The 16,998-nt window shown below is 49.8% G+C and overlaps 1 long non-coding RNA gene across 1 annotated transcript; it reads left to right on the top strand.

The window, feature by feature from the left end:
- Nucleotides 1–2,678: 2,678 nt before the first annotated feature.
- Nucleotides 2,679–7,194, top strand: LOC146420627 (uncharacterized). The gene is made up of 2 exons (XR_014849089.1): nt 2,679–4,535; nt 4,829–7,194. It is a non-coding gene; the product is annotated as an uncharacterized LOC146420627 (long non-coding RNA).
- Nucleotides 7,195–16,998: the final 9,804 nt, after the last annotated feature.

Here is a 16,998-nt window from a genome sequence, read left to right on the forward strand (position 1 = left end):
AATTCCAACTTATATAGACTTTTCAGAGGTCACCCAGATTGGTCAGTCAGAAGCCTCCCCCTAGGCCTGACTGGCCAGGCCTGAACTGTCCAAATCTGGAGACACTGTTTTTAATAACATCCAAACTTTGTCTTTGTTTATAAAACACAGGACAAAGTTCTCATGGGAAAGACCTGTTAGCCACACTTGAGAGCCTCTAGCTATGGATTATCCCTCTGCCCTGGCAAAATGTGGATTTTCCCTGTGTTTTCCATGGAGAAACCGAGGGATGGAATACCCCAGGGAGCTCTGAGCAGAACCCCTCAGCTGCTGTGCCTCTGGAGGTGCTTTGGCTGCTCTGCTGACCATGGGGGGTTTGCAGCTCAAGTCAGCAGAGCCAGAGGAGCCCCTTGGCTCAGAGCCACCCCTGAACACCTTGGCTCAGAGCCACCCCTGAACACCTTGGCTCAGAGCCACCCCTGAACACCTTGGCTCAGAGCCACCTGCTCTCCGTGCCACAGCAAACCTGCTGGAACCTGGAAACAACAATGGGCTCAGGGCAGCAGCATCTCCTAGCAGAATTTCGAGGAATAAATAACCCTCACCGCCCTGCTCAGCACTGAGCAGCAGCACCACAGCAACACCTGAGCTGCAGCAGAGATTAGAGCTAAAAATAGCCTGGGAAACAGAGATCCTGGCAGACGAGGAATGGAAGTGTGTTTTTAGGGTGATTTATTAGGAATTATGGAGCGGGGCTGGCTTTGTGCTGAGCTGTGAACAGTGAAATTGGAATAAACACAATAATCTGCCTGTGTTAATCACTTGCTCTAAACCCCCCAGATGTTTCACAGCTTGGCTGCCAGGGAGGGACACCACTGGAAGGAGAGATTTTTGTTTAAAATCTTGATGGAGCTCGAAAAGGAAAGGGGTGGAGGCAGAGGAGGCAAGGGCAGGGCCTGGCTCAGAGGGTTGAAATTAAAATAAAATAAAATAAACTTTAAAACAAAATAAAACAAAATAAAATAAAATAACATTAAATTTAAAATATTTTTTAAAGAATTTAAAATAAAATTTAAAATAAAATTTAAGATAAAATAAAATAAAATAAAATTTAAAATAAAATAAAATAAAAATTTAAATAAAATAAAATTTAAAATAAAATTTAAAATAAAATTTAAAACAAAATGTAAGATAAAATAAAATAAAATTTTAAATAAAATAAAATAAAATTTAAAATAAAATAAAATAAAAATACATCTCCTCAGAGTGCTTTGTGCAGCAGCTCAGCTCAGCTCAGCTCAGCCAGGTCCTTTCATTCCCTGTGAGTAAATACATCAACTGTGACAAAGTGGGACTTTTACTAGCCACAGACTCAGGGGGAAGAGAATAAAACATCCATTAGAAATCCTGTTAAAGCATTGCTCGTTGTGACAAGGGGGACAACAGCTTCCCCAGGGATCTGAGTTCTGTTTTTCCCTCCCTGAGGCTCTCCCAGGCACCACAGCCAGGGTGGGATATCAGCATTTCCTCAGCAGTATCAGTTCTGCATTTCTGCATCACCCAGTGATCAAACCACAGCACTGCTGCCCTCCTGCCTCATTGCCTTGATGAACACTGAGAACAATCCACACCAAAGCTGCCAGTGGTGCTGCACTGCAATTTGGGAATTTGGCTCCTCCAGTCCTGGGCAGACCCAAAAAACTCTTCAACCATCATCAGATGGTTGCAGAATTGCTGTTCCTCAATTTTTTTTTTTTTTAACAGCAAAATCCAGTATTTTGAGAATCCCCAGTGCATTTGTGTGGCCCAAACAGAATTCCAGAATGTTCCCAAACAGAACCCCAGGATCAGTGAGGCTGGAAAATCCCCCCAGGACCACCAAGGTGTCCCCAGTCCCCAGTTGTCCCCAGAGCTCTGAGTGAGGATGGCACAGCTCCTGGTGGCACAGCTGGCAGCAAATCCCTGCCCTGCTGCTGCCTCTCTTCCCAAAAACGAGCAGCCAGGGAGGCCCAGGCAGAGCTGGGATCAGGAGCTGTGCTCCCTCAGGAACATCCCAAATGGCTTTGCTCCCAGGGCAAATCCCAATCCCAAACTGATGGATCAGTATTTTCTGGCACAGGGCTCATCCCCCATGGCCCACCCTGCTCTGGGTGCTCTGAGCCCTCTCACCTTCCCAGGGGGATTTGGAGGTTAATTCTGAGCTGGTGCAGAGTGATCCTGCATGGAATGAGGAGCTGTGGGCTGGGAACTGGGCAGGGATTGATCACTGAGCAGGGATCGATCAATCACCCAGCAGGGATCAATCACCCAGCACTGGGATGCTCTGGGATGCTCTGGGATGCACTGGGATGCTCTAGGATGCTCTGGGATGCTCTGGGATGTACTGGGATGCTCTGGGATGCACTGGGATGCACTTGGATGCTCTGGGATGCACTGGGATGCACTGGGATGACCTAGGATGCTCTGGGATGCACTGGGATGCACTGGGATGCACTGGGATGCACTGGGATGCTCCAGAGAGCACTGGGATGCTCTGGGATGCTCCAGAGAGCACTGGGATGCTCTGGGATGCACTGGGATGCCCCAGAGTGCTCTGGGATGCACTGGGATGCTCTGGGATGCTCTGGGATGCACTGGGATGCACTGGGATGCAATTCCCACCCCACCAGCCCAGCATTCCCACTCCTTCCCCGTGCAGATTCCAGGTCCCCTCTGTCTCCTGTGATCCCTGCAGACAAATGCCAGAATTCCCTGGATTTCCCCCAGCCAGGCCAGGATTCCCTTCCCAGGGAATGCAGCACAGCCTGGGAGATTCCCAGTGGCAGTGTGAGTAAATGGCAATTAAACAGCGTTTGTTTGGTAAAATCAGCTTTAAAAGGAGAAAAGAGCCCATGGGAAGAATTCCCTGTGGGATAGCTGGATTCTGATCCTTTGGTTTTTCCTGTGATTCACAGAATCACAAAGAATCACAGAATCATTAGGGCTGCAAAAAGCCTCCAGTATCAGCAATTCCAACCATTCCATCACATTGCCTTGGAAACTCTAAGACTGGGCTGGTTTTACATAGGGCTGATGAATGAAAACCAACATTTCCCATTCATTTCAATCCCTTAAACGCTCACAAAGCCCTTTGGCAAAAGCCCAGCTCTCCTTTTCTTGCAGGAGAGATGACTGAGGTGGATCCAGGCTCCAGCTGCTCTCTCCACGAGCAAAGCTGCCAGGTTTGCTCACTCGTGAGCTGAGAGATCCAACCACCCACAGCCACCAACCACTTATTAAAATAAATACAGAACAAACACCAGAGAGCTCGAAACCTCAGGGCTTAAACGAGGCAAGCCCTGCTGGGTGTGTGTGGCACAGAGGGAGGTTTGGCCCAGGGTGTTGATTCAGGAATTTCCATATTCATTCATGGCAAATATTGGCTTTTCCTTCCTCATTTCCTGCAGAAAGCGAGGCAGAACCACTGCATTAAATGTGGGAAAGAATAAAAATCAGCCTACAGGTGGAGGGGTTTGACTGGAGTACAGGGCACTGTGAAATAGCCACTGTGAAATATCATCCTAAATAATTCCAGAATGTTTCCAGAATGTCCAGAATAATTCCAAACCATTTTCATAGAATTTCCCAAACCTCAGCTCAGTTAAATAAATTTATTCTGATTTGGTGAGTGATGGGGCAAGGAAAACTCTGAGTGAGCTCCAGGGCTGGGAACAGCGAGGTGAGGAGTTAACAAACAGTGCTGGGCTTCATCCCACCCCAGTTCAACTGCACCAGACAGCAGCAAAGCCAACTGCCAGCCCTGTGGAGCACAGGCAGCTCCCTCACAGGTGAATTCCAGCCTGAATTCCTCATAAATCCGAGAATAACCATAAAATCATGGTTTGGGTTGGAACGGGTTGGGTTGGAAAGGACCTTAAATCCCATCCAGTGCCACCCCAGGGACAAATCCCACCATCCCAGGCTGCTCCAGCCTGGCCTTGGGCACCTGCAGGGATCCAGGGGCAGCACAGCTCCTCTGGCTAGCCAGCCTGGAAGTGTTTCTGTCCAATGTGCAATTCCCACCATTCCAGAGCCATTTCATCCCTCTGCAGGCAATGCCCATCCCTGCCAAATCCCTCCTCCAGCTCACCATCAGTGTGTTTGGAGAGATCAGACCTGCATTTGTCTCTGGCTGGTTTACAGCTGACAGCAGCACAAGCCAAGCGAGTCCAAGGCAATCAAGCCTTGCCAGTGCCCTGGTCACCCTGCTCTGCTGCAGAAATCTATTCCCAGCGCTGGGGCAACTCCAGCTGCATCAAATTCCACTTCAACTCCATCAGGCAGCAGCAGCAGCAGCCGTGCAGAAACACACTGCCTGTGTCCTGGCAGGGCTGGTGCAGCACAGCCAGCTCCCAGCTCGCTCCAGAGGCAGCCAGGGCTGGGAATTCCTCATCCAGCAGCCAGGGCTGGGGGAATATTCCATGTGTGGTCATCCCTCCCTCAGCCTGACAATCCAGCACGAGGGGTTTGATGTGATCCTTCCTGCCAGGGAGGGTTTGATCCTCTCTCCCAGGAGGGTTTGATCCTTTCTGCCAGAGATTATTTGATCCTTTCTGCCAGGAAGGATTTGATCCTTTCTCCCACAGAGGATTTGATCCTTTCTACCAGAGATGATTTGATCCTCTCTCCAGGAGGGTTTGATCCTCAATTCCAGAGAGCATTCGATCCTTTCTGCCAGGGAGGGTTTTATCCTCACTCCCAGGATTTGATCCTCACTCCAGGAGGGTTTGATCCTCACTCCAGGAGGGTTTGATCCTCTCTCCAGGAGGGTTTAATCCTCTCTCCAGGAGGGTTTGATCCTCACTTCCAGGATTTGATCCTCTCTCCAGGAGGGTTTGATCCTCACTCCAGGAGGGTTTGATCCTCACTCCCAGAGATGATTTGGCTCTGGGGGAGCCCGGGGCTGCAGGCTGTCCCCCAAGCTGTCCCTCCCTGCAGGACCCTGAGCCCCAGAGAGGACAAAGCCATTGAACCAGGAAATGCACAACCAACGGGGGATGCTGAGCTCCTTTTCCCTCCATTCCCAGTTTCTCTCCAGGATTGTATTCTGTTCCCAAATCGGGTTGTACATTGTGTTACAATTAGCAAAGGACAATTACATATATATATAAATATCTATTTTACTCTTTTTTATTAATTTCTCAATGATCACCTCCGGATGCCAGGACATGGTGAGGATTTTCTTTCTCCAAAAGTGGTTTACAGTGACTAAACTCAACAGATGCCTTATTCCTGAGGATGGCAGGAGTTTTTGGAAGAGGAACAAACCCCAGTCCAGAGGTTCCAGCTGGAATTCCAGCAGGCAGGGCCTGATGAGGCAGGGAGGTGGTTTTGTGCAAAGCCAAGCTGGCAGCAGGATGGGACCAGAAAGAGGAGCTGAGGTGTGAGAGGAGCCTTGAGATGGCAGGCTTGGGCTGACATTCCCAGATCCCAGCGCTGCCCTGACCCCTCCAAACCCTCAGGAAGTGGCTGGTGCCTTTTTGGGGGGTCTGAAGGCAAGGCAGACACTGCCAGCCCAAAGCTGCAGCACACGGAGTGTCTGTGTCCTGATCCTCCTCCCACTGATCTCCTCCTTGCAACTCCAGAAAAAACCTTGGAAAGACACAGATTTTTCCAAAGCCACTCGTTGACTTCCCTGCTCCCTCACTGCTGTACAACAGGCAGGGAGGAAAATCACTTTCCCAGCAGTTATTCCTTAGGGTAAGAGCAGAACTTCCCCCAGGGTTAAACCACAGTGACATTTCCTTTCCCTGTGTTTCTGCAATCCCTGTCCCCTGAGGCTGACAGAGTCCCCAGTCCATCCCAGAACTCCCCAGCCTGTGGGATGAGTGCATTATTGCTGCATCACTTCTCCAGATTCAACCCCAAAATGACCCAAATTCAACCCCAAAATGACCCAAATTCAACCCATCCAATTCACTTCTCCAGATTCAACCCCAAAATGACCCAAAGTCAACCCCAAAATGACCCAAAGTCAACCCATCCAATTCAGTTCTGCACATTCAACCCCAAAATTACCCAAAATGACCCAAATTCAACCCATTCAGTTCTCCAAATTCAACTCCAAAATGACCCAAAATGACCCAAATTCAACCCATCCAATTCAGTTCTCCAAATTCAACCCCAAAATGAATCTCCCAGAGATCCACAGCCTAATCCAGAGTCATTCCCCACTCCACTCTCCCCTCCCAGGATTTCTCCTGATGCTCAGGGGATCCTGCAGGGTCACCCTGCTCTGCAAGAATTCCATGGATTCCACAATTCCGCTGGGATCCGAGCAGGTATGGAATGATGTCACATCCCAACCGCCCTGCCCTGGCACCGGGAACATCCCGGGAGGGCAATTCCCTGCAGCTGACCCCAGGAAAAGCCCCAAATTCCCTAGAAAGCAGGAGCGGCTTGTATTCCCGCCGATCCCGCTGGATCCAGGGGCATTCCCAGCCCATCCCGCTGGATCCCCGCGGCATTCCCAGCCCATCCCGCTGGATCCAGGGGCATTCCCAGCCCATCCCGCTGGATTGAGGGGCATTCCCAGCCCATCCCGCTGGATTCAGGGGCATTCCCAGCCCATCCCGCTGGATTCAGAGGCATTCCCAGCCCATCCCGCCGGATCCCCGCGGCATTCCCAGCCCATCCCGCTGGATCCAGGGGCATTCCCAGCCCATCCCGCTGGATTCAGGGGCATTCCCAGCCCATCCCGCTGGATCATGGGGCATTCCCAGCCCATCCCGCCGGATCCCCGCGGCATTCCCAGCCCATCCCGCTGGATCCAGGGGCATTCCCAGCCCATCCCGCTGGATTCCCGCGGCATTCCCAGCCCATCCCGCCGGATCCCGGGGCAGCAGCCCGCCAGGAGCAGCCGTGTGTGTCGCTTCGATGTGCTCAGTGTGGGGTGGGTGCAGAAGGTTGGCCCTGTCGTGCGTTGTTCGTGAGCTGTTCTTCCCCCACTGAGGTGTCCCCATGTAAAATACGTCAGTGCAAAAGTGTATATTTTATGTGAGAGGAAAAAATACATTTTAATAAAGGTAAAGCTTTGTTTAGCTGTAAAAAAAAAAAAAAAATGGCAACTGTTCAAGTGTACAGTAACTTCTTACTAATGTATGAAAATCTGTGATATTTTTGATTTGATTGTATTTGTATTGCCCAAATAAAACATTTTGGCTGTATTGTTCCTAACTCTTACCTTTGCTTTTTAAGCGGGGGGCAGTGTATTTATTTCACAGTATTTATTTCACAGTATTTATTTCACAGTAATTGACTTTATTCGGGGAAAAAAGAAGAGAAATTACCAAATTTTCCACAGTGAATTGCCAGCTGCCCGGAGTGAAGGTGAACTGAAGTGAACTCAGTGCCTGCAATGAATTCCTGGATGGATTTTCCTGCTCGTTGCTATTTATTGGTAAGAAAGGAACAATTCTTCAGCTCGGGCAGAGCTTTGGGGACACCGCAGGGACTGAGCTGTGACAACCCTGGGGACAGTGACATTTCAGCCTTGGGACAAAGGGGAAACTCTTCCCACTGCCAGAGGGCAGGGATGGATGGGATGTTGGGAAGGAATTGTTCCCTGGGAGGGATGGGATGGAATTCCCAGAGAAGCTGTGCTGCCCCTGGATCCCTGGAAGTGCCCAAGGCCAGGCTGGACAGGGCATGGAGCAGCCTGGGACAGTGGGAGGTGTCCCTGCCATGGCTGGGTGGCACTGGATGATCCCTAAGGTCTCTCCCACCCCAAACCGTTCCGGGATTTTGGGATCCTCCAAGCCCCGCAGTCCTGCTGGCTCAGCATGCTGCCCAAGCAAACCCGACCGGTCCGAGCTCAGAGGGAAATCAGCTGCCCGGGGGTGTCCTGGGTGTCCATCAATCCCTGCAAGACACTCCTGGGGGGAAGGAGCTGCTTGCCAAGTGTCCCCCTGTCCCCAAACACAGCACCTCCATCACCAGCACACCTTCGGCAAGCATCAGCAGCATCCGCCGCGTTTCCACGGCAACGCCGCCAGCCGATGCTCCGCTCGGAACGTTCCTGCGGCAGGAGAATAACGGAATAACAGGGCGAGGAAAGGCTTTTCCCTTCCAAAGGCTCTGGGAACACCTCGGGAACATTTGTACATTCCCGGATCGCTTCAGCTGCCCGGGTGGGAGCTGGGATGGGGAACATCGCCGTGCCTGGGTGGGGAGCAGAGCTGCACGCTGAGAGCTGGGACAGCCCGGGGATGCCTGGTGGTTTTTTTACCCTTTATTCTTTTTATTCCCTTTTTATATATTTTATCCCCTTTCCCTCTCCTTGTCCCCTTCACAAACACTCCCTGTACCTCAGCCCCACATGGTTATAACTCTGTACTCTGATATTTAGCTCAGGTTGGATTCTCCAGGGGGAAGATGAAACATTCAGAACTCTCTCAGAACTAGAGGCTCCAACCTTGGCTGAGCTCCTCTCTGGAACATGTTGGTGTAAAGCAGGCTGGAGTCTCACTTGGGGGTAATTAGAATAGGGGGACAATGACTGCATTTGTTCAGTTTCTCATTGGGATTTTAGGTAGAAATGATAATTTGTGAGCTTCATCAGTTTGTACACACATTGCACACAGTGTGCTCTCGGGGTAATTCCACCTTTGATCAGTGGAGCACCAAAGATCCTATTAAAAACAATGTAATATTCCCTTTTCCCTTCACTGCTGTGTCTGTTTTGTATTTTTACCAGCTTTAAGGCATCACCAGGACATGCAGAGCTGCTGCATCCCAATCTCTGCCTCCATAAAGTGCTGCTTCAGAAGGAACTGGGTGGAAAAGCTCCCAGGAATTGGCTCCAGCTCCAATCCCAGTGCCTCTCCCTCCATCCCACAGGGACTGATCCAAACTGGGGGAGATAGGGAGTGTTTCGTGGTCATTTCCTTATCTGCAGAGAGAATCCCAGCTGTGTCCAGCCTCTGGTTTGTGCCCCAAGCCCAGAGGTGTCTGTGAGCTCAGGGCATTCAGCAGCCAAGGTTTGCCATCAGCAGGATGGTCAGGAATGGTTCTCCCTGCTCACCAGGGCTATGTGTGGATGAGATGATTTCTGTGGTACATCCTACCAGAACAACCTCCTGGCCAGGAAATAAAGCAATGCCTTGACTCTCTAACATTAAAATGTTGTTGGAGGGTTTTTGTTGTTTTTCCCACAGTTTCAGTGACATTCCCAGGGAGTCACTGCTTTCTGTCCTCAGGCTAACGAGCTGAAACCCAAAATTCACAGCCTCAGCCACACCAACATTTCCCTAAAACACCCAACCTTTGCAATTGCAGGATGTATTCAGCTCTCTCCAGTGCTAATGTGGAATTAGCTGCTCGCTGCAGGGAGCAGCACCAGCTCTGGGCTCCATGGGATGAGATCCTCATGGAATTCCCTCTGCTTTTCCCAGAGCTCCTGAATTCCCTCCCCCTGCCCAGCAGAGCCTCCTGCCCCCCAGAGAGGGCAAACCGAGGGGATTTTGATCAGAGGTTTTCCATTCTGCTCACTGCTGCTCCACTCCAGCTTTATAGCTCCAATAAAGCCTTAAAGAGAGCATCAGGCAGGATTTATGTTGATGGATTGCTCCTGCCCACTCCCTTGCATTTTAAGGTGCCTCATTACTGGGTGCTGAGGAATTTAATTTCTGAGCATGTGGAATAAACCTTGTGCTTGGTCACTTAATTGGCTCAGCACTGCTGCCCTGCCTGGGCTGGAAAGCCAATAAAATAGGACAAAAAAGAGGAATATGAACAGTTCTGACTTTGGGAAGATAAGCTCAGCAGACAGGTCATGCTTTAATTAATACATGGAGAGCAAAGATGCTGCCTTAAAGAGAGATTGAAGAATTCCTCGTGATTATTTAGTTGTTGATTCATTTTTGTCCCACACACACTTAACCATGTGGGATCTTCACCTCAGAGCTGATGCACCCCAAGAAAAAGGCAAATTGCACATTAAATTCTGGAGGGCTGCAGAGTGCCCAAGAGGACTTTAATTGTCATCTTTTACCAGAGGATCCTCTTTAATAATCATAATACTCATCATAATAATCATCCTTACTTAGACTCAAATAACTACTTAGGGTTAAACTGACTAAGAGTTAAATTTATTGTTCGATTTCTCTCCCCAAAGATCCTTGCAAATGGATTTAAAAAAGGAGAGAGAGGTGGGGTTGGGTGCTCTGAGGGTCTCAGTGGGGATGACGAAAATGTGGTTTGAGTAGCTTGGGAGTTAAATGTGGATTTTATATGTTATAAACATACATATATATAATTTATATTATAGAAATAACGGAATTTTGCTTCTTGCATGTGGCAATTCCAGAGAGCACCTGGCTCAGGGCAGTGAATGGAGCTGGGAAAGGCTGGAGAATCCCTGAGGGAGCTGGAAAGGAGCTCAGCCTGGAGCAAAGGGGATCAGGGGGACCTTGTGGCTCTGCACAGCTGCTGCCAGGAGGGGACAGCTGGATATTGGGAACAATTCCTGCCTGGAAAGGCTGTGCAGCCCTGCAGGCCTCGGCAGTGCTGGGAATGGTTGAACTCTGTGGTCTGAGAGGTTTTTCCAGGATTCCATTCCTGGCCAGGCAGGGCACTGACCCCACACCAACCCATCCCATCGGGGTGGCCCTGGGTATCCTCCCCACCCCAAAACCTGCCCTGGGCATCCTCCCCACCCCAAATCCTGCCCTGGGCATCCTCCCCACCCCAAATCCTGCCCTGGGCATCCTCCCCACCCCAAACCCTGCCCTGGGCATCCTCCCCACCCCAAATCCTGCCCTGGGCATCCTCCCCACCCCAAATCCTGCCCTGGCAGCAGCACCAGCTCCCCCTGCAGCAGCTTCCCTTTGTTCCCAGCAAACAACCCCTCTGGAAAACGCATTTCCTTGCTTTTGCCTACCTGCAAATGCCAACAGGAATTTTAATGGGATATTTGACTTGCTTGAACAAATGCAGCCTTCATTAGCTGTTATTTTTCCCGGCGATAGGCAGTGGTAAATCCCCCACCAGACTTTTGTGACTGTGTCTAATAACTGCTGCCTGGAGCCCTGGTGCAGCCTTTAATAAGCACAAATCTTGCTGCCACGCTGCTCTGCTGTTCTTGCTTCCCCAACAGAAATCACTGCTGATGCCTCTCGCTCCTCCAGCCTCCCTTTGTTGGCAGAAACAAAAAAACACTTCCTTTTTTTCCCCAAGGTTCTCAGTGGAGGTTGTTTTTTTTATGCTTTGGAAAAAAAAAGGAATCAAAACACAGAAACACAAAAAAAAACCCCTTTTTGTGTTTGTTTTCTCTTTCCTCAGGACTCCCTAATGGCAGTGAGGTTTGTAGGGCTGGGGGAGCCCAGAGCTGCACCCACAGAGTGCTGCTGGGTGGGGCTGGGAGACCCTCAGGGTGCAATTCCCTGGCTCCTTCCTAAGCCAGCATCACCTCTGGAATGGGAATTTCTTGCTCTTGGGGTTTATGGACAGAAACTTTCAGGGGAAGGTGCAGCTCTGAGCCAATTCCAGCTTTTAGGGCTTCAAGGGGGAAAATAACTGGAGTTTTGTTCCTTCTCCCTCCCAAAGAGGATTCAGTTTTGTGCTCTGGAAATTGGCCAAGGATCAGCCAGACAAAACCACAGGATTTCTGATAGCTCTGACTCTCCCTGGGAAACACCTCCCACCATTAAAAATTCCCTTTTTCCGCCTGGATCCTCGCTTTGCACCATCCTTTCCACGCATGGGTAAATGCTCTTCCCCCATTATTTCCTCCTTGCTTCTTTTATCAACATATTTCCTTTGGCAATCTGAAATTCCTATTTTTATCAGTCCAAGCCAGCCTTGCTGAGCCGTGCTGGGCTCGGAGTGGAGAGTGATAAACCCACAGAAACCCAGAGATAACGGCAAAACTCTGTATTTCCCTTCTCCTCCTCCTGCCAGGTTTGAAATGCAAATTGCAGGGACCTGGGGTTGGTGCTTAGAGCCAGACAAATGCAGCTTGGAGTCAGAAAGCTCACCAAGAGCCAGGAGAGGATTCCCAGGCTTGGAAATGCCACGGGAGGCACATTTCATCCGGAATGTGACATGTCAGGACCATCTAGGAGGCAAATTAATTCCCAGGCTGGCTCTGTGACATTTATCTCAAGTGCCCAGTAGCTCACTGGCACTTTCTGCCCCTTATTATTGTCCCTGTTCAGCACTAATGACATTCCTGCTGGTTTGATTATCCTGCATCTCCTTTTATTTCAGCCAGCAGGCTGGGAATTCCCATCGGGGATTGTTTTTTTTGGGATTCCAGATGCCAAAGGGTTGGGAATTCCCACTCCCAGGCGAAGGGGAATCCTCAGCTCACTGTTCCAACCACATCCAGTGCTCTGTGAGAGGGGAGAGGAACAGCCTGGGGCACAGGGGGAATATTTCTCATTCCAAAACTTGGAAGAGTTTGCTTCAGAGGAGCAATTGGAGCTGCTGAGCTCTCAGAGTGATTTGCTGAGCTCCAGTCCTGGAGCAATGCTGGGACCTTCGGGACAAAACAGACCCTGAGGGGCTGGGGAATGTCCAGGGAAGGGAATGGAGCTGGGAAAGGCTGGAGAATCCCTGAGGGAGCTGGAAAGGAGCTCAGCCTGAAGCAAAGGGGATCAGGGGGACCTTGTGGCTCTGCACAACTCCTGACAGGAGGGGACAGCCAGGGGGTCAGGCTGTGCTCCAGGGAACAGGGACAGCAGGAGAGGGAACAGCCTCAGGCTGGGCAGGGGAGGCTCAGGGTGGACAGCAGGAGGGATTTATCCCCTAAAAGGGTGAGTTAAACATTGGGGTGCCCAGGGAGGTTTGGAGTGCTCATCCCTGGAATTCCCGGCTGTGGCACCCAGAGCTCCAGGTGGGGATCAGGCACAGCTCAGACTCTGATCCTGGCAGGATTTTCCAACCCAAACAATCCCATGGCTCTCTGATTCTGCCCAGGACACTTTGCAGCCCCTCAGCCCAGCTGCTCCCCTCGGAGGGGAGATCCTTTAGCCTGCTGCTGCCAGGGAGAGGCAAACCCATCAGGAAACAACAGCCTTTGAACCCAAACTCACCTCTGGCTGCTCATCCCGGATTCTGTTTCAACACTGGCAGGACAGGAAGGTCAGGAGGTGCAGCTCTCATTTCCAGCTGCCTTCTGTGCTCCTTTGGAGATGGAAGAGCTCAACCTTTCAGCTTCCCCCACACCTCTGTGGCTCCATCTCCTCTGCTGAGGATTGTTCAATAACAACAAATCCCATTTCTCCTCGGCAGCCGGCGATGTTCTGCTCCTTAGAAATACTTAGGAAGAAAGGAATCATAAAATATTGAACATATCACACAAGAGCTGCATGTAGGACTCCAGTCACTCTCAAATAGGCTTTTTTTTTTTTTTTTTTCCTTCTGAACAGCAACTCATAGTAAGGAACAAGAACATAAAAGGAGCAATAACAGATAACACAGAGCTGAAAAATTGTTTCTGTGAATATTAGAGGGATGTGCTTATGATAAATGATCCTTCCCTGGTATTGTCTGCCCCAGAAAAATCTACTGAGGGCTGTTCAGTTAAATCTCAGCGTTTTCTTCCCCAGCCTTTGGTGTAAAGCAGAGCTTCACACAGGACAGATGGGAGAGATGTCACACCCAGGACAGATGTGAGGAATGTCCCAGAAGATGTGAGGGATGTCCCTGGGTAGATGGGAGAGCTGTCACACCCAGCACAGTGACACACCTGCCCAGCAGAGCCCTGCCAGCCCAGGGATTTCCCTCAACCCCTTCAATCCAGGAGCAGAAAAGCGTTGGAAGCACAGCATTGTTCAGGCTGGAAAATCCCTCTGAGCCCAACTGTCCCCAGCACTGCCCTGTGTCCCCAAATGCCACATCCTCAGGGCTTTAAATCCCTCCAGAGATGGAGACTCCACTCCTGAGAGCTCCTCAGATCTCCATTTTCCCACCCAAACTGAGGAGCAATTGGAGATTTTCCCACAATCAGCAGCACAGACGTCACTGGGAAGCTCAGATTCTTCTCCAGCACCAACCTGAGCCCAGAAAAAAAAAGGAAAAAAAAACCATCAAACTGCAGATGAAGAAGAAATAATGCTAAGAAGATCATCCAACTCTTCCTCCTTGCCTTCTCTCAGTTCATAAATCATTTTGTTTATGTAAGGGACAACAATAAAGCAGGCCAGATTTAGAAAACATTTTTTCCCTGTCAACGAGCAGAATGATTGATGTTGTGCAAAACCAGGATCTAAGTAGGGAAAAAAGCTTTCAGGGATGATTTACTGAAACCCACCGAACAATTGGATTTGGGTGCTGAGAAATAACAACTCTGGAGACTAAATTAATTAATGAAATATTTGGGAATGGCCTTGGATAGCTAGAACTGAAGAGAAGGGGGGGAAAGTGGCACAAGATTGTCTTCAATTTCAACCTACTCTCCATATTATGAAAGAAATTATTTACAAATAACAATGCAGCCCAAATACCTCATGACAGAAGAGGAGCCTTGAAGAGTGGAGCCTTATCAGGGTGACAATGGATGAGTGTGGCTCTGGAGTGACAAATCCAAACCCTTTCCTCAGCCCTGGAATGACAATTCCAAACACTTTCCCCATCTCTGGAATGACAATTCCAAACCCTTTCCTCAGCCCTGGAATGACAAATCCAAACCTTTCCTCAGCCCTGGAATGACAATTCCAAACCCCTCCTCAGCCCTGGAATGACAATTCCAAACCCTTTCCTCAGCTCTGGAATGACAAATCCAAACCCTTTCCTCAGCTCTGGAGTGACAATTCCAAACCCTTTCCTCAGCTCTGGAATGACAAATCCAAACCCTTTCCTCAGCTCTGGAATGACAAATCCAAACCCTCTCCTCAGCCCTGGAATGACAAATCCAAACCTTCTCCTCAGCCCTGGAGTGACAATTCCAAACCCCTCCTCAGCCCTGGAATGACAAATCCAAACCTCTCCTCAGCCCTGGAATGACAAATCCAAACCCCTCCTCAGCCCCCTGCTCTGCTCTGCTCTGGGGGCAGATGAAGGCCCAGGGGAGCTGTGCCTGGGCAGGAGCAGCACAGGAGTGGCTGCCATGGAGGATCCAGGGGCTTTGGGAAAGTTCTGATGGATAAAGGGAGGAAATGAGCAGCAGCTTTTTTTTTCCTGTCCTTCTGCTGTCAGTCATCACCTGGAATTCTGGAATCACTGAACCACACTGTGGTTTGGGATGGAAAATCCCTCTGAGATCCTCAAATCCAACCATCCCCAGCACTGCCCTGTGTCCCCAAGTGCCACATCCACAGGGACTTTAAATCCCTCCAGGGATGGGGACTCAGCACTGCCCTGGGCAGCTGTGCCAGGGCTGGACAGCTCTTCTGGGAAGAAATGTTCCCAAATATCCAAGCTGAGCCTCCCCTGTTTGTCCCCAGCTCACTGGAGCTGCAGGGCTTTGATTCCTCAGTGAGTCACTCAGAGAAGGATTTGCTGCTTTTCCCACAGGATTTATACCCAAACTCCACCTCTTCCAGGTGAAATCACTTTTCCCACTCTGGCTGGAGGAGGATATTAATCTCCAGGAGGCTCCAGGCAGAGCTCATCACCCCTTGATCCCCCTGAGCACAGAGCAGTGCCTCAGAGGGGCTGGAAGCAAACCCCACTGGAAATAATCCCTTTTCCCTCCCTGCTCTGCCAGCTCAGAGCTCTTTAAGGCTTTTCCCTGTCCTGCCTCTGAGCAGGATTTTTTGGTTTCCTATGGATCTCCAATTTTCAGATTCACATCTCCTGACGTCGCTGAGAATGAAGCTTGAAATGCAGAGATTTCTCCCAGGCAGGATTTATGGGAGTTTAGCTAAGACCCAAAGAATAATATCTACAGTTTCTCCAGGAGAAATGATTTTTGACTTCAATATTTTGTCTGGCTACGTCTGAAGAACATGAAACACTTCCCAAAAAAACCATTCTCAGGGATAAGTGGCATCCCCAGCAGAAATCTTTGGGTTTTGCTGGAAAATATTTCCCATTTCACTGCCACAGATGCCCAGGCAGCTGTGTGGAAAATCCATCCGTGGTTGGAGCTGCTGAAATAAAACTGAAATACTGAAACAAAACTCACACCCATCCGCTGGGCAAGGGAAATAAAAGCAGCTAATCCTGGAATAAAGGGGATGCAGATGATGTGCATTTTAATGGGAAAATACAGATAAAATCAAACTGCAGGAATGTAACATGTGTAAAGAGAATGAATTGACATCCTGAGCTGTGTCCAGCACAGGGTTCAGCCCAGGAGGTGGATTTGGGGCTCATTATTTGCTCCAGGGTTGGTTTATCTGGGGAGGTCCCAGAACCCCAGCCTGGCTTGGGTTGGAAGTTTCCTCTTCAATTCCTCACTCCTGGATCCAAACAGCCTTGCTTTACGATAAATTCCAATGCATTCATTAAAACCAGCTCCATGACTCGTTTTAACTCCTTTCAGCACATCCTGGGACTTTGCTCAATTAATTTCTGAAGCTCTCTCCCTGCACAAGTGCAGTTTGCTAGCCTCTGGAGCTCATCTGAAGCTCACCCCCAGCACAACCACCCTGAGCAGCTTGCCTCGAGCAGCTCTCACAAAGGAAGTGGATTTTCTGCGCTGTGTTGGAGGGAGGGCTGAGCAAGAGGGATTTGCCAGGTTTTTGGGAATTCAGGTTTTTGTTGCTCTGTGCATTCCCACAGATCCTTTATCAGCCCAGCAGCCCAGAAACCTCACCATTTATTCACCCCTTCCCACCAGTGATGCTCAGCACCTCCTGGAAACAACATTTATTTCCATTTTTCAGTAATTTCTCAGCAATAGGATGTTTCCCAACCTTAACACCACCAGTAAATGCTGGTGAGCAGCCAGAGTTCAACCCTGCTGCTTCAGCACATGGAATTTATTTCCCTCCTCTCAGCCCATCCCCGTCCTGACCAGAATCAAGGAGTTAATGGATTAGCAGGGCACGAGCAGCTAATTACTGGAACATCAATATTTTCATGCTTTGGAGG

The sequence above is a fragment of the Lichenostomus cassidix genome, unplaced genomic scaffold, assembly GCF_008360975.1.
Source record: "Lichenostomus cassidix isolate B80296 unplaced genomic scaffold, HeHo_3.0 HiC_scaffold_522, whole genome shotgun sequence".
NCBI classification, from domain to species: domain Eukaryota; kingdom Metazoa; phylum Chordata; class Aves; order Passeriformes; family Meliphagidae; genus Lichenostomus; species Lichenostomus cassidix.